Source organism: Neodiprion virginianus, chromosome 4 (assembly GCF_021901495.1).
Source record: "Neodiprion virginianus isolate iyNeoVirg1 chromosome 4, iyNeoVirg1.1, whole genome shotgun sequence".
NCBI classification, from domain to species: Eukaryota; Metazoa; Arthropoda; class Insecta; order Hymenoptera; family Diprionidae; genus Neodiprion; species Neodiprion virginianus.
In genome coordinates this window covers 7951905-7979007 of record NC_060880.1, presented here as the reverse complement: position 1 = coordinate 7979007, position 27103 = coordinate 7951905, and the positions used below count along the sequence as shown (strand labels likewise).

General features: G+C 40.4%; 1 protein-coding gene across 4 annotated transcripts in view; it reads left to right on the top strand.

Annotated features, from left to right (window-relative positions):
• Positions 1-27103, top strand: part of LOC124302151 (protein artichoke) — a 121424-nt gene that overhangs the window by 38204 nt on the left and 56117 nt on the right. For 3 of the 4 annotated variants that reach the window (XM_046757985.1, XM_046757986.1, XM_046757983.1), the window contains one exon: positions 5863-5951. The gene's annotated coding sequence lies outside the window, so the exon portion shown is untranslated. Of the gene's footprint in view, positions 1-5862; positions 5952-27103 lie in introns of those variants that run through there. The other variant, XM_046757988.1, reaches the window with a different exon arrangement.

Genomic DNA, 27103 nt, shown 5'->3' with positions numbered 1-27103 from the left:
ACAAAGTGAACATTAGTTTTCTAGCTGTTACCAGAAAGTCTAGTATCCGTTACTATTCTTTCTCATTACGATCACTGTTATTATATTTTTTTGTAACTGTTGCGAAAATTTAACGCTTGTGCAACGACAAATTGATATTAAAGCCTTATTTAACTAAACAAGTAGAGTAAGCCTCACAAACTGATTTTGCGTTGCAATTACCAAAAAAAGATCGACAATAGCGCAAAATAGTTACGTATACCAAGTTTTTCGTAACTCCAACAATATACGAACCGTTTTTTTTTTTTTAACGATATCCGTTTTACCGAATTTTTCTAGTTACTGTAAAAAATGAATTTTTTTTCAGTGTAACGTAACATAAGTCTAATAGCAAAATACTCCATACTCAATAATTCCAATCCTTATACTGCTGCGACAAATCCATCCGTTACCGTAGGTACTGTTACGTTCTGGAAACATCCCGAGAAATCCTTTACAATTTCTCGTGCAGCCTGTCTTGGTTTGGAATTTTGTTGTAGGTCGTGCCAACTATCACTATGCGTGATTGAAATAACTCGCTCTACACACACTTTAATTCAAAATACACGTTTATTAAATATAATATGTTCGTTAACTGGTTTTCGAGATGTGGGTTATTAGTGTCATTCACTTGGTTAGCTGTTCTAAAGTTCGAAGCTTTTGAAGATGAGTGCTCTATGACTGAATGATAATTGACGTTTTTGATTTCGAGGTGTGCAATGGTCTGACGTCTAAATTGGTTCTGTTACTTTCGATGTCTGACGTAATTCTAATCTGCAACTGTCTAGTTCGAAAAGGATCTTGAATAGTGGGAGGTCTGGAGGAGACTCCTGATTCGTTTTTGGCTACGTCAGTGCAAGACGATTTGTATTGAAGAGGCCAATCGGTGCAATGCCGACAGCATAGTTAGTTGCAAGAATGCAAATTTGAATTCTAAGAATGATACTTTGTGAACTGCTCGTCTTGTATTCTCTCACGTTCCTTAAGTTTGGTCAGTGAGAGTTCGCGAGCCTGAATTGAAATTGACGATATAAAACAAAGAAATGAAAATGATACATGAACAATTGTCGGTGCGAGACCATTCCACATCAAGATGATAACTAAATCTATGTCTATATGGTTCTTAAAGGCTATGGTATGAGCATGTGTGCTCTCTTATGATAATTGCACGTGTCGGTAGGTTGCGATACAGAGAGGGTGTAGCTATAATTATCGGCTGGGACGTAACAGTACCATACACAGGAATATTTGTCTCCGTAAAGTTCTTTGCATGCGACGTAGGACGACACGAATTGACGAAACAAAGTCGAACCCGATGAAGACAATCAGTTTTCCTGGTCGTACCTTTTCGCAGAGATAAGCGGATGCCAGTAGGCCCTTTGCTTTGACCCTCCACGGTCATGGTATCGGTGATACAAGCGGCAGTGCTTGGTCAGCCGAGGAAGGACGCGGCGAGATAATGGTACCAGCCTAATGGGGACACTGGGGACGCTTATGAAACAAAGTGGCGGCGCATTAGCCGCCCCTAATTCCGCGTAGCCCTTCGACAGCCCTGCCAGTCGGGCGGCCATCCGACTCCATGATTTTCGTCGAGACCAACAGAGACCGACAGCCACGATCACGGTGTTGTAGTCGCACAAATGCGAGGGTTAACAAGAGTAATAAGTAACCTTACGGAGTGTTTCGCTATGGCCAAGATTTGATGGACTCGGAAGGGTGGCACGTGGCTAACAAACTGGCTGGCTGCGTTGGGGCGCAGTAAATTTCCTGAAGGAACTCTCTCCTCCAGGGGCGCACGGTGAACCTCGACTGCTTCTCCATAACGGCCACTCCGCCCCATTAATGAGCTCTGCTTCGTCTACGAAGCAGTGTATTGAGACGAATGTCGTCTCGTTAACGTTAGATTTGAAGCCCAAGTTTACTTGTTGGTAATAATTCATTGAGGGGTTACATGTACACTTGGAGACAATCAATCTGAGACGGCTAATTTTTTACACTAGAGTTATGTTGGCAGCACAGAGAAACCTGCAGCGCCACAGTCGGCCGAGCGCGAAACAAACCCAATCTCAATAAACGTAACATAACCCACGACCGTCGAATCTAACCTTAGAATACTTGTCAATCCAATACACCGGCTGTCAGATCAAGTCCAACAATTATGCACAAATTTGTGCGTTGGAGCGCCAATTTTGTCAGCCTGCACATGCGTACTCAGTTGGTAAAAAAGAATCTTCCTCAAACGAAACTCGTCTTCGAACCAGCGGAGACTGTTTGTGTCACGTGTGTAACGAAGCAAGGCAGATTGATTGGTTCTTTGTCGTTCCGCGATGTCTCTTCGAGCCTTTCTCTCGCATTTGTGATTTTGTGTATACGGAATCGGGGTACACTTGCACCGCCAAGTCCAATGATCCGGACCGAATGTGAAACTTAGAGTGGTAATTTTCGCCCACCCTGTATCGTGAGAGGTGGCTTGTTGCGGGAAAGGAACACGTTGAAATCGAAGTGCCTGAAGCGGTGAGAGACATCCGTCTGCGTCATTGGGCCATTGGCCGTTTACAAATACGCCGATGGAAGCTTAACTCAAAGACAAGCTTTGGGTCGACGGCACTCGAATAGTAAATAGTGAATCGCGGATGGATGAAGATTTGTTTTATAAAATCTCACTGCAGCGTCAGAGAGTATGGAAAGAAATGTAGCCAACGTTTCGGAACACCCTGACTTTGGGTGTTTTTATCGATATTCGAGAGTGTTTGTGGAATACAATGTGTGCAGGATATAATACTTCAGAATTTGAGGGGTAAAAAGTCTACTCGATGAAATGGTTTTAGTTTTTAACTTCTTGATTGACGGCCGCGTGTGTATGAAGGTATCTTGGCTGGGCGAGAAGATTAGAAACTCGTTTCAACTTTTTTAATCTGAAGTAGAAAAAGTCAAAGACCCTTCACTGGATTTATCGTATCTATATCTAGCAACGGTCGATACTGGAGTAACACGCTCACGTTTGGTATAGTTATTTCGAGGATTTTATGTGACCTGATAAACCTACGTTGGTTAAAAAATGTTATCGACAACCTGAAAAATCAGAAAAAAGGCCGGGAATCTTTTGAACGATATGAAAAAGTCTGAGCAATGACAGAGATCATACTTCCAGATGACCAGGAAGAATCTGACAACTTTGTGGACGGTCTCAAAAAAAAAAAAAAAGATAAGAAATGTAAAACATTTGTAAAGATAACGCGAAAAAATCAAGAGATTTTACACATAACCTGGATAGTTCTAGGAAAAGATAGATAATTTGAGTTCAGAAATGACCTGGTAAATGCAAGTGAATTAGCAAGAAAATCCTAAAGATGATTTGAAAGCGTCCAATGATTGGGGCAGCCCTGACATTTCGAATTTGAAAAGTTCCGCGAAATTGTGAAAGGACAAAATGCCGAAAGGGCATAAATCCGACAGGTCAAAGTTATAAGAGTGCGAAAATATGAAAATTTAAAAATCTGAAACATCAAAATTTCGAATAATCCAAGATTTTTAGTTAAGTGAATTTTTGAATTTAAGAAGTGAAATTTCACCACTTTAATCTTTCTTTGTTTTGGATTCTTGATATTTTTACGTTTGGAACCCAATCGTTGAGTAAACTACGCTGTGTGAGCCTATATTTCAACTTTCGTAATTTTACTCTCGCAAAAATTTATTTTTCGGAATTTTGATATACCGGAACGTTTCTTTTTGGAACTTTGCTCTATCGAGTATTAAATTTTCGGAATCTTGCATTTCGGAACTTTGAAACGTCAGATTTTTTAGAAGTTTGATTTCTTTACTTCAAGTTTCGCCTCTCAATAATTCGGAATTAGGCGCTTTTGGATCATTCCAAATTCGGAACTTCAGCCCCACCCCAAATAATTTTACGTCGCAGTTTAAGTACACCTCAAATTGCCCAGAAAGATCGCAACAAGAATTCATTTAAATCACTCACAAAACGCCGTTTGCACAGATTTCGGGAACACACACTTTTCTAAAATCTTTTATTTACATTTTTATCGACTTTCGGGAAATTCCAATTTTATACAGGCTGCTCTAAAATTGTAGAAATTATTCAACGCAATGTAAAATGAGGCCAACAATACGATTGCCTATGTATCTTTTGTTTTAAACCTTTCTGTTTAAAAAGCCCTAAGTTTTGGTGCAAGTTTCATTGGCAGTTAACGTCTTTCAAAGTAGTTATGGATTTTCTAATATCACAAATTTTCGACATCATCCACCTGCAGCTCGTCATACTTTCTACTATAAATTATTCTCTTTGTGCAGTTATGTTCTTACATGCCGTGCAATAAGACACTATATTGAACTCAACAATTTAATACCATAACAATAAGCATGACGGTATAAAATACATCCAAGAGTTTATTGTTAGGCTACTCTTATCGCACAAGCTTATATCGTGGATTTCAATTTCAATCAAACCTCACGTCAAATTTAATTAAAGATGAAAGAAAATTAGTTTTCCGCTTCATTCAACAACTGCACCGAGTAAAGTCCACGAATCGAATCTTTTTCAACCCACGGGTGTTGGCTTGTTCTTGCATTGAAGTTACGGTTCATTGGTTAATGCATTGCTCAATGAGCCGCACCTTCACCGTGGGAACAAGTCTATACCCTTGGGCTAAAGAAGCATCAATTTAAACAGATTCCAATCCGTGCTTTGTTCAATATACGTGATAACTAATTGCCCACAACTTTTAATCAAATTTGATATGACCTTTGACAAAAGTTCTGATTATCAATGAAATCATTTCGTATGTATTTAGTTGAATCGTATTCATCATTACAATTTCTTACTATTAAGATCAGTATAAAGTCTCGTATTCGAATGTATTTTTCCCACTCTCCATACTCAATTATATGTTTAATTCACGTATTGAAAATTACGAAAGAACGTGGCAACACGAAAAGAGCAATTTATCAGTTGGAAAAAATAGTTCCTGAACAATAATGAACATTCAGAACTATCCTTTCAAGGAGCTTGAACTTGATAGAAATGATAACCATGCAAATATTTTATCTGTTCATTCATGAAGTCTATTCGACCATTTTGGAATTAATGTAATCAAATTGGTTATATTCTACAGTAGAGGTCTTGTGTTATTCGCACATAATTAGAGTTATTATCGACGAATAGTTGATTCGACTATTGTGATAACGGTTAGTAAATAACACAAGACATGTAAAAAACAATCTTCTATTCTCACGTAAACCGTAACGGTGCGAGATATTTTTTATTTATTTAAGGTTCAACAAGACATAAACAAAATTTGGCATACTAAAATGAGATATCTGATCAGAATCATTACTTTGTCCATTCGGTAATTACCACTTATTCAATGTACAGATCAGTTATCAAAGAGGTGTAAAACTTTAAGACTGTCAATTTAAATTGTCATTTTTTGGTTGAAATTGTAGCACTTTTTCATTTGTTCACTTAAGATTTCTTAATATTTTGACTTAGATTTTATGTGTTTGTGGCGAATATCGTCTGTGGACGGTTTTGAAATGGTGTCGACATATTCGTCGCGAAATGATGAACTACTTTAACAGGTTTCGAAGATCATGGGTCGATTTTCGTTGTTCAGGAATGTTTCCGGATTCTACTGCTTATAAACAGCGAAGGTCTTTGTTACTTTCGACGGTTTTGATCTTATATCAGACCGTTTAGCTCATTACCGAGAATATTAACTCCACGAGTCAACTCCTATTTCGTCCTAATTATGATTTTGTTGTGAAAAAAATTCGACTCAATGTTAGATAGTGGAAAGTGGAGTTATTTGAACCCGACATTTTTTCCAGGCTTGCTGTACCATCATCTGGGCTAAATGGCAGTGTGAAACAGCATCGGCGAAGCTTCCCGCATCCAACATCAGAGAGAATATACCGAGGTAAATAATAATGACGAGAAAATTGTTTTCAGCATCGATAGACCGAACGGCACATTAGTCAACGTCAAACTAACAACCAGCCTCCCCATCTGCATCACGTATAGCCAACATCGATGGGCGCAGCCAGCACATAGGCACGATTATGATGAATGGATTAGCAGGATAAGCTTCGCGAAAAGGGTGTTTTATCGGGACCACGGCACGTAGCGATTTAATAACTGGCCAAAGTCCGTCCAGGCTGATCATCCGTTCATTCACTGCCCCGTGGTGTCCAGTATAAAATCCGCAATAAATTAAACGACGTTTCCAGGACATTGAAAATAGAATATTCAGAAGACAGAAAAGGAATTGAAGGACAGTTTCCAGGACTTTTCAAAGACAATCAAAATTCACGGACATATTCAGGACATTAAAAATAGAATATTTTAGAAAATTGAAGGATGGTTTTCAGAACTTTTTAAGAACAATCGAAAGTCAAAGATATTTCTGGGGAATTAAAAATAGAATATTTCTAGGCCAAAAGAAAAATTGAAGGATGGTTTCCAGGACTTTTTAAGGACAATCCAAAGTCAAGGGCATTTCTAGGAGAATGAAAACAGGATATTTCTAGGATAAAAGAAAAATAGAAAGACGGTTTCCAAAACTTTAAGAACAATCAAAATTTCAGGACATTTCCAGGTCCATTGTACTCGGTAAATAATTATAACCAGCACGTGATTTGTGTCGAGTCGAGGTTACGCTTCGGAGAGAGTCCGCACGCACGTACCTACATCCAGATCGTTTTTACGACGCGTTCCTGAGCGATTTACGAGCCGTTTTGCGCTCGTTGACCTCGCTCATCTCGCAAAGCTGCTGCTGGGAAACGGATATATACCTACTCCATTCACCGTTCTCGTTCATGCCGGACTCGGCTCGTCGAAGGCGGCGCTAAAAACGGATCGGCAATCGTAAAGGGCGAACCGGAAGCCCGGTGCGTTAACTTCTTATTGCTCCACCAGATCCTCCTTCGGCAGAAATCTCAACAGCGGTTTTCTCTCGGCTGTATTGCCTTCTGTTACTTCTGCTGCTGCTGCCACTTGTGAATACTGAGGCAAGCTCTGTGCCTTGATTATCCGATGGATATCTCGTTCCGAGGCTCTTGAGTCGACCGGTTGAACCTTTTTTCATCCCGACAGCCATGATTGCGAGTGAGTGATTAGGTGCATTGCGTCTCCGATGCGTCCGCGCCGTAGATATTTTCACAAACGTTCTTTGGCGGCACGGTTAGAGTTCATTTTTTACCTTTGAATTTCCGTTTCACAGTTGCGATCGATTGTACAATGGATTCTCTTGTAACTTCTCGCGTGATCATTTCACGCGCCCTCTCGATTCACGATATGCTGTTTGTATCCAATTAACTTTGCGATTCTTTGGACAACTCAGCCCACAAAACTCCCAGAGCAGGAAGTTACGAGGAGTCTGTATGATTTGCGTATGCAAAACAAGGGATTGTGATTTCAGGCACGTGGAGAATAGTCATGAATATCCTGAATGTTTGTCCTAATTTACCCGGCTTCAAATATTGTAATTTAAGAATATATTAGTCAGCTAGTCTTTCGTAATTCAATAATGCAGATAACCGTGAACCGTGTTGTCAAGAATTGCATATTGTAGTTCAAATTTAACAATATTTTAGACTACAAACACTGATAACGATGTAATCTTTCAGTTTCTTTCTTGTTTTTCCACTTATCCAGATTCTCTCAGTTGCACAAATTTCATCTGAAATGACGTAGCCAGATATTTTTAAACTCGTTCGTATGATTGAAGAATGCCATAAATTGTCTTACTCTACTGTGTTCTAAATTAAACGCAAGTGTTTGAAACTGCTGTAATGTTATTCGAGAACAAACGTACAATTCTTTCGCTGTATGAGGTTTTATATATACGCGTATATAATTTTCTATCACAACAGGGCCAAAACAATATCAAATATCGCTTGTGGATTAATTAAAATTGAATTTGACGATTGAACAAACGAGGACGAGGACATTTTGAACGCAATTCGACCTGGCTGGTAACTCGTCCGATTCGCTCATTATACCATTAATTTTCAAATACATAATCACGTGCATGATATGACTCATATGTATATCAGAGCGTAATGATGCGGAATAATGAATGCAAATTGGTAGCACGTGTACAAATAACAGTGATCGCCGTTTGGTAATCATAACTGTAACGCTCTGCATATATATTTACTTAGCATAGACTGTATATTTATTATATATATACATGTATCGACAAAGGAACTGCAGCTCAAGTTATTTCCAACTTATGGTGCAAATTTTTTTCTCGTTGCCTTTTCAAACTGGTGTCCAGATTTTAATTGCAGAAAATATTTGAACGGCAGTAAAATAAAATTAATGACGACTCGAGCGAAGGCTGGGTAAAAATTGATGAGTAAATATTATACACTATTCCCGTTGCAACCAATTTTAGAATACCTTATCATTATGTTTAAAAAAATCTAATGAAATGCCAAATACAAATGCGACATTGATAGATGAATTGAAAGTTACTGTTGTGAGAAATTAAGAGATGTGAAAAAAGATAACAATTAGATTTCTGCCAGTCTATTCTAGAAATTGATGAAAAAGTAAAAATGGAAGCAGCTGATCAGTCTGCAAAATTTTATTGTACATAGATACCGATTGGAAAAATAGGAATTTACTTGATACTCGAAAAAAACGTGAATCTTCACGGTAAAATGGAAAAGAGCTTCGCTGTTTTACTGTCAGAAAAACTACTGTGAAAACGATCCGTATTTGAAAAGTATCAGGTTTTAATTTTTAAACCGGAATCTACGAAGTATCAGATACTTTCAACCAATGCACAAATATTAACTTTTCAATTTTTGCCATACCCAGGGAAAATTATTTTTAACGAATCGATTTGACGTCATGAAAGTTCAGTCCTCGATTTCAAATTTTCATTTTCTACGCACCTCTGCAACACTGCGTAACGATGCTACCATTATTTCCCCCTAAAATTTGACGGATGTAAATCGGCGGTTTTGCGCGGTACCAATTTAACGCGCCTAACCCTTAATTGAGTTGATAAGTTCAATTTTTTTAAACACCCACGGGGATCAGTTGACCCGCAATCAACGCAGCAGGAACTCGGATCAATTAAGTTCTCGTTTATGGTTGACCTTTCACTGCAGAGCCGACGGTCAAAATTACTTGCACGATATTTACACCCATCATGATCTTCGACACCTATTGCAAAGTATTTAATCAACAAGTTTTATTAACCAACAAGATGGATGATGTTAACCCTGGCGAAATGTTCGTTCGAATGCTAAATTTCTCTTTTTTTCATTATCGAAAATCAATCACTGAAAGACTAGAACTTTCCCACGTTGTATTTCCAATAAAGCTGTTGGTAGAGAGAGAGCAGCTTCTTACGAAGATAGGTGAAACTGGCGAGGAAATACGTAACGTGCCCTTCTGTTGATTATTTAGCGAAAAATTAGTTTGTCTACACGCTGGTTACAGTATGATAACCCTTTAAGCTCAAAATGGATTCCATAGTTCAAAACAAAAATTATAAACCAGGAGTATGAATTTAATTACAAAGAGAAAAAAAAAATAAACAGACTTATAATATCATAACGTGATGCTAATTATTGCCAGTACTGTCCTCAGATGCTTCGTGTAACATCGATATTAACTGCACGCAATAATTTTGTACCGAATAATCCTACATTTCACCAAGAGACGTCCTACTTTGAACCGAACCACGGAAGGAATAGAAAATCCTGCCAAGTTTAGGGCCTAGAATAGGATTCTCTCTTCTTGATACAAAATAGTCCTTCGCAGGTTCTATTCATCCCCTACCGAACACAGGACCTTGCAGGATTGATTGTATTAGGGCCGAAATTTCTACTCGGGACGTGTGTTATTGATCGAACTTGCAGCCGGCGATGAAAAGCTTTTCGGCCGCGTAGGTGTGTCCTGCAAGCTTAGCCGATTTGATTTCCGACCCACGCGCGTTTCTTCACTGCAGGCGTGAATGTTGGTCGACACGTGCGAGAGACTCGTTCAAAGTGATTTAATTCCGTGTGCGTCGGCGAGCAATTCCTCCTCCTCCTCCTCCACGGCATGATAAAGGAAGCGACTTGCTTCCCGTCGTTATAACTTCGTCAATCTAAAGCCGATGTCAAATCTCTTTATCATTATTCAACGTTGCACCAAATTTGCATAGAAATATAACTTTGTTCAGGGGGGAGAAGCCCTGTTCCCTTACCAGGGACAAATTATTCCAAGGGCGAGGTGCTTTCGTCACGCCAGAGTAATTCTGAATGAAAAAGAGTAGCCCGATATTGTTGATACGCATCTATTTTCAAGAATGTTTTTCTCCTTCCTCAAGGTAAAGAAGATCGAGTCGCGCTTTTCGCGGCAAAAAGTCTGGGTCAAAAGTGGTCGAAAAACTGCCGCTACGCAAACGGCGTTCAACCTTTTTATACCCGGGTATTATTTGAATGCGGAAGACGTTTCTTTTTTTTTTTTTCTTTTAGGTGATACAGAGCCCCGTTAACCCCGATCTACAAGATAGTTGACAAAATCCAGGCCACTTTGAAACATAACAGTAAAAATTTACAAGGGGAAAAGAAAAATTCTCGTTACGGTTTCGCTTTTAAACCTGCCGTATTACCCATGGTATATAATATCCGTTCACCTACGACGTGCAGGCTTCACGTGAAGGGATTCTATTCCCAACACCCCGCGCCAAAGTAGCCATGACGCCGGTCATTTTTATCGTCTCGTTTCCCAAGCCTCGGAGAAAATGGAAAAGCCACCCTACAAGCGGCACTTTTCATTCGTGGTAGAAGCAGTGCTGGTGATTTGGACAGGTCTTTGATTATAACGTTTCCTATAAAATGATTGGATACTTTTTTCGAAAAAAATCTCGAGCCGGTGAAAAAAGGAAAAAACTACTTTAATAGCGTGTTATTGAAAAACGAACCAACGTTTTCTTAAATCCGTCTGGTCGTTCTGAAGAAAATGTTACAATAGAAGACCTTTCTAAATTTCAAATCTTGTACTGAATGTGCGTAAAGATCCAACCTTGTCCTGCCAATACCCGCGTAAAAAAATATTGAAAATCGATATGTTTTTTTGAACCAAGTCCTTATGCTGCAGTTAAATTGCCTACCTTGGCAATCTCATCGAAAACATCATTATCTGCTTCGTCGATGACGGTATTTTTTTTTTGTATTAATGTAATCGTCATATAGACACTATACATTTATTAAAAAACTTTACAAAGAAAAAAATTAATTGACCACGATTTTTTAATATTTCGGAATAATTCAGTTTTATTATAAATTGCTAAAAGAAATTGGTTGTTACATTTACTAGTTATTATATAGTTCCATAATAAATCAGAATTTTACCGATGTTTTACCAATATTTCATACAATAGTCATACATTCAGGAACTTTTTTTTTCTGGTGTTGAAAAAACTGGAATTTTTCGGTGTAAATTCGCAGAATCCGATTTCTATGTTGCAGAAACAAAACTTGTTTTGATCAAGGTACACTCAATTATGTTTCGTAATTACGTTTTTGCAGAATTCCACGCCCTTGGCATTTCAGAATGTATGGTACGTTCTGCAGTTAGCTAGAAAAGATGCTGAATAGGTTGAAAAGGTTTAAAACGTGTAACTAAAACTTCATCAAGTTAGATACGATTGAAAACGTACCTCTAGATTGGAAACAAAAACCTTCAATCACTGCGTTTCAAATGTAAAAACCCTATTGTTAACAGTATTAGGTTAACACATTATTCTACTATGATATCAGTCAAAAATTCGTACAGCTCATCCAATTTTTATAGACAGTAGCTTATTTTGTCCATAACCGAACACAATACAAATTGTTTGAGACAGAATTTGTTCATCAACTCGTCAGCTGCCAAATAAAAAGAATCAATGTGAAAAATTATGAAAATGTACATAGACAAGCTTGTGATTCAGAAATAACCACGTTACAGTTATTGAAAATACCAATCAGACGGTCTGCGGAGAATTCATTCGCGAATCAAATGAGCTATCAGTAATCAGAATCCATCAACTAATGTATAGATCTTACGGTAAAAAATAATGGAACAGGACTGCTTCTCTGAAATGGTTACCATGACAAGGTCTTGTCATCTAAAATTTAACGATTCAAAACTTAATCCCGTATCTTGCGGGCTTCTTAGTAGTATGTGAGTGCAGACCAGCTTAAGCGAGACTTTCCAAGCTTTTGTTTTATGACATTTTTGTTTCAACAAAGTTTTCAATCCGATTGTGCGGGACCCATGCATCTTCAAAAGTCTGTAACATCTTGTTCTAAGCTCTTGGAAAAAATATAATTGGTCGCTGTGATCATAGATCGTGATGAAGTGAATAATAACTTCAATATAACAATACCACAAGTAACTATTTTGATACTTAAATCCCTCCTCCGTGAAATTCCATTTCATTATATGTCAGATAGGTCAGCATCATATATATATATATAATCTAATACCTCGAATAGACTGTAAGTTTTTTGCGAGGTTGCCGAGCGGTCGAGGATCTTGCCGTGCGCTAGATGAAAACGATTTTCTCGTAGTAAATCTTGGCCAAGCTTAAACGCCTGGGCCGTAGAACCTGGAGGGTTTCATCCGCTTTCTGACCTCAAAAATTACGGTTTCGTCGTCCTTCAGGGGCGAGTAGAGGCGTCGACGTTACGCCGCCGCGAGCAATAAAAATCGATTTCGAAACTCGGGGCTACACCGAACCGGCAATAACTGGGCCTCCTCTATCACTCTAACACCGGACGATATCTTGACCTCCTTGACCACCGCCCGGGGTCTAAGTGTGCACCACGCAATCACTGTTAACAACGGTGAACTCTGCCCTGGGAGTTCCTCCTTGAGTTCGCCTAGATTGGCTCTCCCTTATAGGTATAACCCCGTCACTGCGGTACACGACGTGCTCGCACCTATCCTACCGGTTTCCCGAATTTCAGGAGTAAAGGTACTAATTGACCGGGCCAATCTCCTTTCCGGAAATCCTTAGACTCCCACAAAGAATGATGTTTTTATTGAAGAAACTAGAAGAAGGTTTATGTACCACGGAACGGAACGAAAGGATCTTTCACTACGTACTGCTTAACTCCTCGGAGTCCCAGCTTGGACCCTGGTGGGACGAATAACTGAGATCTCTTCACAAATTCTAAGGTACTACTCTAAAGATTTGATTGGATGAGGGGTTGACCATGGTTGAGTTCATTCTGAGCTAGCTGAATTCACTTGAAATCACATCAAGCCACCTGCGGTCAATCAGTTTTTTGGAGCCTTATAAATTCACTAGCAGTCAGTTACAAGATCCTTTTGAATTATTTCATTTTCAAAACAAGTATACATTAGACACACTTTAGTTCATTCCATGAACGCCTATTGGAGTACTAGCGTGGCAACTTAACGAGGTTTTATAAATTTTGCATATTACACACCTACTACTCGAATTCAACTATTGCGCTCAATAAATGCCCTCTAGTTATCTGATAATTATGATTGAACTATGTTGAACATAACGTGAAGAATCGTGGTTCGCTATCAAGCTGAGCACATGTTACGTGCTCAGTCCCTCTTCGCAATCACAACTCATTCTTCATCTCTCTTCTTTAGAAGCCGCTTGGTTCCATGAAGAACTAAACCATTTCTCGTCCATCCCGTGCACATCTGACTATCTTATCTCATTCTCAGAGCCCTGATCATGCACTCTGCTTTCTGCACTTACTAACGCTTCGTTTTGCTCATCCTTTGTCACATCATCTTTACTACTCGACCCAAGCACTTCTCATCTACCTTTTAAACTTCAGACTGCGTCTCCACTTTCTAAAACCAATCAATAAATATTATTCAACCCTAATACTCGACTTCGCATTGCTCTTAAACGCAAAAGCGGCGTTGAACCCAGTCTCACTCCATTACTTACCGCTCGCGAAAAAACGACCCTTAATTCGTTACGCACACCACTTCCTTTCGACAGTGTCGATACGCTGATGATCCTTTTTCATTCATCCGCTTCATATACTATTCCATAAAAGAGTATTCATTGATTTGGTAGGTAATGCAGTAAATATCTGAATATCGAAGCTCTATACTAAGCCCTATCCCGCAAGAGTCTGGGGGAGCAGTATAAAGGTAAAGCTTTGAAAATCCCGTGGCAAATCGAGGGGCTAAGCGATATATTTTGACGGCAGGAAAGGTTTCAGGGCGATAACTTATTGTCGTATACCGTTCTGTCAGTAAAACGTGAGAGTTAAAATATTACGAGGGCCACTGCAGCCGGGAATTTATACATATATATGATACATATATATGTTTATATATAATATATATATATACATATATATATAGGTGTATGTAGTCGAAGGTGGCGCGGCACTGTATATATAAGCGTACACCCGTTAGAGTTGCCAAAGTTTCTATAAGAGTTTTGGAGATCTTTCAACCACAGGCTTCGCTTTTAAAGTGTTCCCAGAGGTGCCGTTTAACAAGAAGCTGAGATCCCCCCTCCCTCCCCCTTCGCGCACGCCATATTGCACCCATAACTCAGTTAAACCAAGTTTACAAGTATACTTTATTGTGCTGCAACCTGGGCTGGCCTAGTGATGCGTGAGCAACGTGAGCAGCAACGACACTTTAGGACTAATTTTATCAGCCAAACTTTCGCGGTCCGATTGTCGGACTGAGTGTCACGTAACACGTTCCGCTCATTTCCTAAAGTTTTGGAATTCTCTAACCTGAAATAATCCCCTCCACACCTCATCCCCCCTTTCGCAGCAAGCACCATTACACTTCCATTCGGCCGAATCCCACCCTATCCGAATGACAAAAAAAGTACCTGCCCAAACTGCAGGCGAACCCGTTAATGCTTATAAAAAAGTCTTAACTTTCTTCTTACCGCGTTGCCTCCTTGATTCAAAAAGTTTAGCAACCCAACGATAGTAAGCTCAGACCGAAATTAGTTATTCCGCTCGGTTATCTCTCCGCGCTGTTTTTAGCTTCGAGTTTTTGCTTCTTATCCATCTCTCGTTGTTCACGCAGCTTTCATGCGTTTATGGTGTATCTCAGGTTTACCTCAGGTGTATCTCTGATTACGGGAAGCCGACGATCTGGCTCGAGTTTTTTTTTCGCTTTCATTGTTGAAATAATAATTTTACATCCTTTCGCTGTTTATAAGAAAGTCCGTATATACTCTTCGGTGCAAAATCTAACACCGTCTTTGGTCAATTTAGCTTCTAAGGGTTCTCGGTTTGTCTGGTATTGGACTTAGGGCTTTGCTTTACCGCAAGATCCTGCCTTCGGCAAAATTTTAAGATTGAGACTGCATTTTTAACAGTATGCGTGTACAAAGGTAAACTGTGTTTGAAAGAATTAATCTTCATTGACAAATAGTAACAAAGCCGCATGTCGAAGATGCCGAGTCTGTAGGTTCGATAATTTCAAGCACGCGTGAGGTAACAATTTTCTTACTCGATGAAAGGATGTTTCCCAACAGGTACAATAAAAGAGGAATTTTCACGGTTTAAATCTAACTACCATCCAACCCAGAGTCTTATACAAACACATTGACGAGTCATTTTCCGGAAAAAATTTACGTACCTACGTTTATTTTTCTAGGATAATCTGGCCTATGATCGATTTATTAAACCAACATCGTAAACAAGATTTGGCATTGAAATTACATGTAACTTGTCTGAGAATAGTATTTGTGTATAAATGTATTTCATCGAAATTAATATATGTAACGCAGGATATAAATTATGACCTACATTTAATGTAATGTACTAAAACTGGACACATTCAGGAAAAAGTCTTCCATATGTCTACTTCAATAATTTCATTGGTCACCAAATTGAGAGAATTTGAAATCGAAATCATACGATTTTTGATTAGCCGTAAAAGACAGTTTCAGTGAACGTCAAATGACGATAATTCAGGTCGCGAGTGTGGAAAATAAAATTCTTTAAATATTTTTCAACGATTCGGAGTCAATTATCTCCGTTTTACAATTATGGTCTGTAAGTAGAACCAATAATATCTGGTCGATGATTATCAGTGAAGCAGTAAAGACGCCGTATCATAATACAGTCTGATTCCCACCTAAACTATTCCAATACATGAACGTTTAAAAATAAAAATTCAATTTTTCGCCAACGACGTAATCTAGTAACGACCACGTATATTTATCCTGCATTTTGAAAAAGAGAAAATAAAATGAACGTCAAGAAATAAAGAGAACCGCAAGTATTTTTGGAGTGAAAATGAAATCAGTAGGTAGGGCGATCAGTGTCTAGAAACATCTCGCGAGGGGCAGGCTAATAATTCATCTCTCCAGCTGCACGTTTCAAGCGGCAGATATCTGTCTGGAGGTAAACTTCAGGAGGAGGGGATAAAACTCCCCAAGAGGCAATTCGCGCTAGTAATTCCATCGGGACTCGGCTCAGTCCGCAGAGCACGGTGGGGACTGGAACTTTTTCGGGAAACGTGGCATAACGGTGAAGGTCTCAATTGGTGATTTCGTGCCGGTTGAATACTAACGAACTAGAAAGCCGTGGAATTGTGCGGGTTTCCACGTATCTTTGCCGTGGAATTAAAATCTGCTTTGTGCGCGAGCCGAGGCGGCTTCTGCCGGAGTCCAAGTGGCGCCTCTTCGCCGAGAGCGGGACGTCGCGACGCCACCGTTGGTCACCCCTCCCCCCCCCCCCCCCCCCCCCCTTACACGCAGGAAGGGTGAATAGCAATTTACATTAATTTAAATAATGAGATTCACTGGGGGTTCCGGGACACCCGATTATTATTAAACAAATTAAACCTAAGCACTGTGCAGTGCTCGGATTAAGAGATGAGAAGGCATCTGATGAGCGGGGTTCGAGAGACCGTTCCACAAAACATCCATTCAGATCATCAGATTACCTTTTTGACCCTTATGAAATTTTGATCTGCATATTCATGTCTTTGAAATTTTGCTGAATTTTGCTCATTCTCACTGGACTGCATGTGTGTTCGATTTCTTATGAGCAGTATTTTTATACTTCAGCATTCTTTTTGTTTTTCCCAGAAAATATGTGCTCTTTAAAAATTCTTCGAGTTTGTAACAATTCTGCAAAGTTTGTCGACTTTTCTGTGTTTGTGTCATTATTTCGTACGAAGAATCCCACAACAGCAGTTCACACAAGAATTATTGAGAAAAAGGCTTTGAAAGAAAATTCATTTATGTCTTTGATTCAAAAAAGTGCACAAACTTACTAAATAACTCAATAAATTAACATGTGAATCAATGAATGAATTTTATGACAAAAAATAAAATTTCTCAAATGAATTACCATAATGCATTAAAAGAACTTTTCTTTGGTCTGAAAAATCATCCGAAGATTTAGGAAAAAACTTCTACTCCAAGCATATCCTGTTGTTACTTCTGACCTATCACCCACACGCTCTCATAACTTTCTGATCACGTATTACCTACTGCCTGCTGATACTCAGGCAAGGCCCATTAAACTACACCATAGTTAGTGACCCACCCTACGACTCAATATTGCGCACTGTCCTCCGCCAGAAGGCCAGTGCGCGATCGAGAGGTAAGATCCTTAGGTCCATAGGCTCCAAGAACGATGAGCCTAGTGTCACCTGCCTTGTTTTTTCCCAAGTATGACAATTGCTGAGAACATGCAAAGATTCGAGGTTTTGTTATCCTCTCCGCTCCTACAGCACAGTTGGGAGTCAATAAGACCGTGATCGTGCCTGTGGTAATTTGGGCGACAATGCCTGTTCGGCATCTGCACAGCCACTCGGACATCCCCCTTGCTCTTAAAAACTAGCATTTCAGCCCTATCCACTTTAAACTCAAGGACCCGCCATATGAGCTCCGATTTCATGAGGCAGGGTGACATCCCCACTACTGGCTCATGGCCCACAAACTGGGCGTGAGCGTCTTACAGGGACGGGGTGTCGGCGTTTTCGTTAGCTTATTGACAGATACCGGAATGTTCCGCCACCCACAAGAGTGCAGCATCGTTGTTTTCCGCCACTTCCTATAGAGCAGTTCTACAGGTCCAGACTAGGTAAAATGTATAGTTCTTGGAGTTGAGCGAGCCTGGGCTGTCCAGCTGTCCGAGCGCATCCTGATGTGCAACCTTGCACTCGACATGATTACGTACACCTCCATCGGGAAAACCTCGGCACACTTGATCAGAGAGTTTGAGATCTTCCTGCCACTTCTGCATCCGTAGCCCCCAGCGTACGACCTGCCTCCAATCGTGGAGCCATCCGTGTACCAGATGCCCCCATTCGCTGGAAGCAGATCTGGTGCGTCCGGCCAGTCACTCCATTTGGTTAACAATACCTTGTAGTGGTTGTCGGGGGTGTACTGTACTGACATTTTGTCCTACAATATCTTCTTTAGAGGCATCTCCAAGATTGGCTTTGGTAATCGAATTTTCTCCGATCCCCGTTTCTAGAGCTTAGAAAACCTCATCTTGAAGGGTGCCAGAGCTGCCATGTACATTAGTGTTATGTTTAGAGGCTTGCGGTTGACCATAACCCTCATCGTCACCACTGGCGCATGGCGTGGTCCTCATCAGCCCTGCAGGACCCAGCAGCTCCCTTGCCTACTGTTATATGTTAGTGTAGCTGCCTCTAAGCGGTTATTAACTTCATCCTCGGCTAGACCATCGTGGTGTAGACCAGCCTGGGCATCAAAATAGCCATACAGATCCACGAAACCGTTTTCAACTCACTCCCCTCGTTGGTTCAAAGGCCCTCTTGTACGTCCACGAATCCGTGTAGTCCCCCCCATATCGTCTCTCTAGGTGACTCTGCCAGCTGCGTTGGCTGTCCAGGATAACTGCCAAATACTCAACTGATTTCGAATACCCAAGATGTTCCCCAAACAGTATCGGGCCGTGCCTGGTCTCTACTTTGTACTTCCTGATGAAAACCATGACCTACGTATTCTCCAGATTTTGCGTTGGGGTGACAAGGTGACCAGGCTTATCTGGCCACACCAGGCAACCGTTTGACCCCTCTGACAGCCCGTTCAGTGAGCTTGATCAGAGGTTTCACGTAGGATCCTCGCACCAGAGTCAGGATGTCATCAAGATCAATTAGCATGCACTTGATCCACCTCACCAGTGACTCTGGAACTCCATACCTCTTTGCCTCTCAGCAGGCCACCTAGTAGGGGGTGCAGTTGAATTAATGCCCCTTTGATGCTGATGAGGGTGCCCATCGCGTATACTTGATAAAAACCACTTTGGCTGTTCTCCATACCCTTGGTGTATGGCCAAGAGCAATACTTGCCGTGTATATCTATGTAAGAAGCCTGCAGATAAGTTCAAGCCTTTCAATCAGGAGCGTCGCGAAAATTTCGTCGGTCACTATAGATTTTTACAGATCAAAGGTCCTGGTCGATTATTTAAGTCGTGGCTTCGTGACAATTCAGAAGGCCAGCCTCCAAACGTCCTGCAGCGCCGGATCTGATCCCGACACATGATGGTTCTTCTTTGGTCCTTCGAAGCCAGGAAAGTCCACTTCACTGGATATGAAATGCTTTCCTCCTCCGACGAAGAAGCATATTCCGTAGATAGTGGATGGCTGATGTCCAGCTTAGTACCAGTTAGTTGGGGTTCCTGCAAGTATCCGTGGAGTCCTGCTGCATCCGCCACATTTTTTGTCCTAGCGCAGAAGCTCTTTAACTTTCCCTTTTTCTGGATTTGGTCTTATGAGCCCCGCTGCAGAGCCTCCAAGTCCTAGAGCGGAGCTCTTGTAGGGTATTTTCTTTCCACTACGGAGCTCCTCCTCTAACCCGTGAGGCGCTCTCTGGGAAAATATTTTTGTAGAAACGAGGTAGAGTGAATCCACCGCAAATTCTGTCTCCTCCCCGTTGCCATACCTAGTCGAGGAGTTCTGAATTTTTCTCTTAAGATCGCTCCGAAACGAGTCTCGCGAGGTTTTGCTCGGGTTCCTGCTCGTTCTACGAACGACGGTGAACCAACCCACCCGGAGCCGAAAACAATCTGTTTGTGCTCTGAAAGTGAGGGTTCATGGGAAACCTTCACGCTCACCAGTCGTCCAGCAGCTTTCTTGAGCACAGTGTAACAGTCAACACCCCCATTTGTTTCACCATCTGGAATGTAGGGTATATCTTCTAAATTTAATTTTTCCGAATCGGTGGTCTCCAGATATTCCAGCAATGCTCACCTCGGTGGTTACTGTCTGTGTTGCTGCACACTGTATAATGCTATTTGGCATCCCACTCCAGGACCAGAATTCTGTCAGGTATTTAATGCAGAACTCCACCGTTCTCCCGGATCGTGAGGGAACTAGGCTGATGCAACCACTACCTCTAACTCTTACTGTAGCTCTTAATCCTGTCCTGAAGCTTCAGCCGAATGGCGATAAGTGAATAGAAAGTTTTCATCTCTTAAGCACCCGATGTAAGAATGTATGTAAGGAATGTTTACATGTTGGAATCTTACGCTTCTGATGGGAAGCACGTAAGACGGTCAAAGACCAGTTTATCAAATTTATATCTTCAACAATGAATTGTCTCGTAACTAATGATAATGCATATCCGCATTTCAATTATTAGACGGTCTTTGACTGTCTTACGTGCTTCCCATCAGAAGCGTAAGATTCCAACATGTAAACATTGCTTACATACATTCTTACATCGGGTGCTTAAGAGACGAAAACTTCCTATTCCCACATACAAAGCACAAGAAAACAAATTTGAACTAAACTGGTGATGAGAGGAATTAACGACAAGAGAGTCAGGGCGGCTAGGTGGTCTAGTGGAGTAAGGCTCCGGTCAAGCATCTCTAGATACCAGGTTCGATTCCTGGCTCCGTCGTTAATTTTTCGAATTCACCAGTTTATCGAATGGCGATAAGGTTCCTGGAACATAAAATCTTATCCCAGCGATGCTTTCGCAGGCTCTTCGTAAGAATGGCTTGATGCACACTCTTCCTGGCACACATAGAGAGTGCCACTCGCTCTGAGTACTCTATGTGCATTTCATCCACGTACCTAACTAACACAACCAAAACACGCTTGCAGCGATGCAGATTAATTTGGTAAGAGATATCCCTGATATCCCAATTACGATAGCCCTGGGCATCGATACCCTAGTTTCCCTACCGCGAGCCAGTCACTTTGAAGGTGAGCTCGCTGAGCCCCAAATAGGGTTAAGGTCCAGATTCCTGAGAGCTCGGACTTGCTCCTCCTTCATCCCGACGCGTCGCGACGGTCAGAGTCCTCTCCGCAGCTGTCTGCTCAGAGTCCCCCTTCGGTCCAGAATAAACTCGCTACCGCCCCGTCTTGAGGATCAGATTGTGACGATTTTTGAATATATGCCTGAAAATATAACTTACCCTAAACATGGCGTGAACAAATAAATTATACGGAAGGATTTGATGCAAGTATTTTCTACTAAATCGAGAAATCGTTTTATCCAACATTCATCCAAATATGTGTCGTTTGATTCATTATAAGATCCAAGATGGGCATAACAATTTATTAAAAACCGGGTTTATATAAATCTACGTTCATTCAATAATTCATTCATACAGATTTGAAATTCTTGTAACACATTAAAATACGCTTCTTTCGATTAACCTCTCCGTGACCATAGTGTAATGATTCAAATATAACCGCGCAATGAACACGGCACGAGCGGATTAGGTTAGACCCCGGGAGTGAGGCACCTGATCACAAATTTGAGAAGGAAGGTTGCTTGGTCGAGGTCTCTCCAGGAGGAACGAGGTTGGGAGGTTCCCCTCTCTGAAACGAAATCATAACAGATCGAAAGTCGACAAACTGAGAATAATAAAGTAAATCTAAACTACTAGGACAAACATTTCAAATTAATAATTAAACACTCGAAAAGCCAAGCCAAATTTTAAAGAGAGACGATATAAAACGGAGAAACAATAAAAGTGAAATCAAAAAATATAGTGCCTCGACGAAAGACAGTTATTGACAATTATTTATAATTTCAACAATATCCACCAGTTTTAACAATATACACATGGAATGAATGACTTGTGGAATGGATGAATGAATGAATTTTAAACCTAACGACGGCTCATGTTTTGATATACTTATAAATGAATTAAAATTTCACTCTACTATTCATATTTTATAAAAGATTTTTAATATTGATTTCACCTAATTTTTAATTTACAAAATGATCTTACAATAGATTTCTTTATTTAATCTATTTTTTTCGACTTATCTTGTATTAAATTTGACCCAACAGGTTCCGCTAATTTATGGTATAATCGTGTCGGATAGTTTTCCAATTCTCACGGTGATGTGCAGATCTTATAAGACCGTAGCCATTATTCAATGTTCATGTGTGAGGATTTTTCACTCGTTAATTTATGAGAAGGTCCATAGTGATTGATCCAACTTTCTCACTTTAACAACAATGCTTGTATGATTAAACTGGCGAGTTTGTATACGTGAAATAACCATTTAAATTCAGAAAGAAAATACAACAAAAAGGTCAAACTTTGGACCACTACGATGGTTATTGATATTAACACTCGGGCATCTTTTCTTACAGTGTCACTCCGTTGAAGCAGATTTCTTCTTCTACCTCACATAATTGTCTCAAACGCCAAGTCCGCCTTGCCGCGGTATTATCCGAAGATTCTGCAGCCGCAGGCGAGTCAGCGTCCTTAACGAATGGCCCAGGTACTGACGTAATAACTCGATGTAGCCTCTGTATTAGCTCCAGACCCCTAGCCCATATGCAAACCTCCTCCGAGGGGTTGAGCTGGGAACCCGACTCACAAGCCATCTCTAAGACTCGGCTCTGTCCAACCATTTCTCCCTATTCTTGATAAAGGAAACCATGAACTCCCCCTTCTACACACCATCGATCTACTGGGACGTTTAGGCCTAAAGGGCCTCCAGCCTCGCAGCAGTCAGCTGGGAGACGGGGTAGTCCCCCTCCATGATGTCCGGCATCAGGATGAGAAACACCATCTGCGCAAGGTAAAGACCTCAGGTGTCTTTGGTCTCTTCGCAGCCCTTTCCTCTATCGTTGGAGTGATGTTGGAGCCCTTGGTCGTTTGCCGTCTACAGATCCCCTCGCTACCACCGGCTGAAATCCCTGCGCGCTCGTACTTGAGAAGGCCTAAGGAGTCGGTGGATGTGCCCTATCCGGAGCGGTTTCACCCGCCGCCCTGGCTCCCCTCACACATCGCTTTTGAGCAATGCTGCGGTTGGCCCTCTTCACCGCGAGCCCCGGGAGCTGATGCGTTGTCTCCACCATGGTCAGAGAGCCGATCCCCGCACAGGCCTGTCCTTCAAACAGGGAATTACGGTTCCTCGGTGCGGAGCCCCCTGCTGTCCTCGTAATCGTGTAATTGTTGTGATCGATGCATCTTCCATACTGTTGAAATATGCGGTCCACCGCTATAAAGCCCGGCATGAGGTATCTACAAACCTGGACCGACCACATCATTTTTTTCGAAATGAAACCAAAACTGTAATTTGGTGACATTCGTAAGCTTAGGTTTACCACACATATCTCGGAAAGGGTTGGAGCACCAAAATTGGGGTTTTGGTCTCATTTAGAAAAGATGATCTGGTCAGTCCAGGCTTAGAGACATCCGTATGAGAGAATAGGGGTAAATAATGCATGCACAGTCCTCCAGAAAACATAAAATTTCAAAGTAAATGGAACGAATAAAAGAGAATATGCCTCACGCAAATTTTAGTGACACATCTGTGACTTGAGACGACCAAAATGTTTCACTGTCCGTAACTTCAGAAATTGGTCGGAACTTGTTTTTCGAACCTTTATAACCATTCTGTAAACAAGATTTTTGATTTCAGCTCGTTCTCTCTGTGAGATTGACTTTTCCGGTTCAGCGCGTGAAGAGTGTTATTTGCTACGCGGGCCGAACCTGCAGGGCAAACAAATAGGCGTCCCTTAGACATCGATCCCATTGAATTGAGGACCCTGGAATAGCATCGCCGCTTTCGCATTCACCCTTCGAGCCAAACTGTTTTTTCTTGTCTTCCGCTGGCCACCGATCATGCAGGAACGGCTGGAATTCAACGTCCACAGTCCCACCGTCATCCGTCACAATCACATAATTTCTCACTCTGTTTCAACCGGGCCTACACTTTGGTCAGTGTTATTAAACCCTGGCCCATACACTAGGTTGCGCATCAATCATACCCTCGGCACACATTTCAAAAGAGGAAAACAACTACTTTCCCTTCTTGGACTCACGGATATACCAACAGGATATTTCATTTTATTCAAGCCGTTGCGATGTCGTTGCAAAAAATTGTACAAAGATGAATTTTTGAACGTAATTTTGCTTCGTTTTCAGCTGGGTTCTGTTTGGAATTCGTTGAACTCTTGGTTAATATTTATCAGAAGTTGCAACGTCTATTTGTTCGGTTTTTCACCTACGAAACTGAATAGAAAGAGAAAAATGTTCCGATAACTCTGCACTGAAATGCAATTTGAAACTTTGAAGACATGGAAAAGTTAAGCGCTTGAAATCTGTTTTGAATTCGTTACAAAACGTACTGACTAGAGACTCCATTTCAAATAAAAAACAACAAACAGTACTCAGCGTGATTGAAATTGTCAAGTTACGTCACGTAAAAAACGTAACTCCGCGAATATTGGATAACCCTTTCCTGAAATATTTTTCAATATCCTCAATGCTTTTCGAAATATTACAGTAGATTGATAACCGAAATTGAGAAAGTCAAAAATTATGTTTTTCATCAATTTTGTTACGATCCGAGACAGTCATATTGTATTGATTATTCATCAAATTATTTTATTCATGGGGCGCAAACATTTCTGTAGCAATACAAAAATATGACATAATGGAATCATAAAACGAGCTTTATTTATCGATGCTTCATTTCAAACCGATTTAAAGTAGTTAATAATCCAGTAAATTGGTGCATTTCCATTCTGAAATGCTTCATTTATTGCAAAAGATTCATTTTCACAAAGTCAGTAGAACACTTTTCTTTCATTATGTTAGCATCGTTAAATATTTTTTTTTACAACACTGCATCAATTCACTGACTGCAATCAACAAATAGCTATATGACAAAAAAAAAACAAATCTGTTCCCATGACCTTGTAATAAAATGAGCCGTCGCGAAGGGAGAAATCAAGGAAAAAACCCTTAACTTGGATATAAATTCTTAACCTCAACTTTTTTTACAGTAATCTAACATTACATATGAGTTGGGGGTACGGAGTTAAAACCAAGTGAAATGTTTTTTTCGACAAAGTCGGTCGAACGAATCTACGAGATTTTGCCTAGCAAACAATTTTTTAGTGTTTCGAAACGAAGCATCCATACATTATAAAATTTCATTCGTGATTCTAATATTTTCTATTTCTACATTCGCAAATATTCAATAAATACCACAACTGTCTCGCTCTACAGTATGTAACAGTTTTAATACGCCCGCCTTACTCAAAGTACAACTTGACTAGTTTAGTAGGTAAACCCATAGGTGAAGCCATGAGCTTTGTTGTTACTTTGACGATTTCCGACTTCACAATTTCTCACTCTCACTCCTTTGACGGGGAACGAACCATAAACACGTATCTGACGAGAGCAAATATTTTAATGGATTTTACAGCATTGTTCTACCTTATTTTCTGTGAAGGGGAAAGGGTTATAAAAGAAACTTTTTCATCGATGAAATTATTCAATATTCCATTTCAATCCTCGTGAAAATAATATGAATTCCGTTAGAAGTGAAAATAAAGTGTTGGTTTTCGGTAAGCGAATCACTTCTAAACGGGGCGCTTCACACACAAGAAAACATACCTAACGCGTGTATCAATTCCATTTCGATAAGCCAGTATCTCGAGACACAATGGCAGCAGGTTTATTTACGGTTCATACCAGTATGTACAACGATCTATGATTCGCCATGAGATATCACCACCCTTGCACGGACCGTGAGGATCGTAAAGTAAATGCCTCGCGATAACAAGCGTTAGGTGGAACACCTAGCTATAGATCATCACGCGTATTTCTGACAATACCTTGTACCTAATAATGGCAACCCTAAATGTCCGACAAAATAGTCGATCGTCAACCCGATTATTGCACACATGTTTTTCTGGGCTGGGTTCAGTTTATTATTTTTCATTTATCGTGCATCGAGACAATGGAAAAATATCTACATCCCCGTAAAATTTTACTTTTGAGTCTTGCTAGAAATAATGACGATTTTACAGTTTTTACAGCATAAATCTGCGCAGATTTAACACCTCGCGAATCATTTTATTTCACTGATCATTTCCAATAACCCCCATTTTTATCCATACGAGGAGTAGGCAAAGAACCCATAAAAATGTTCCAACACATCAGCCTCACTAGGGATTGATGAATTATACACGATATACTGATGTGCGTTTATAGGTGTTTTCTATGATAAGCTTGAGTCAAAGGCGAATGGATATCGCATTAGGCTTTGAAAATACCGAGAAATCTGCGGAGACAGGTTTCACCGATTATTATCCTTTTAGTAGTCAATTCGAAAAAGTTTTTAGATATTTAAATGAGTAACGGTCATAAGGAGAAACCAAATCGATATCTCACGAGGCTAGAGAGGTATCCGAAAATGCGCGTAAAACACATTTCACTCCTTTTTATGCCCTTGGGAGTGGAATATCAAAAAATACCTTCTTAGCGGCTGCTCAGATAACGAAAGATCTCTGCTCAGGATGTCTTTTTTTATACATTTACATTATTATAGGTTGAGTGATACTGAACAGAGGAAAATTGTTACTTGTCGGAAAAAGTTTTATTTTGCAACCAAGAGAATGATGTTTCAAAATTTGAGAAAATCTATAATATCAATTATTCAGCCGATGAAAATCATAAATTCATCACGACACCTATAATAATCACGTATGCAAATCCCACGTACAAGATTCGCATAAACTAGTGTTAGTTAAAAATTTCAGAAATTCCAACAGATCTTATAAAATTCAACACTCTGAATGAATTCCAAAAGATCTCGCAGAAGTTTACAAAATCCAATCCATTTAGA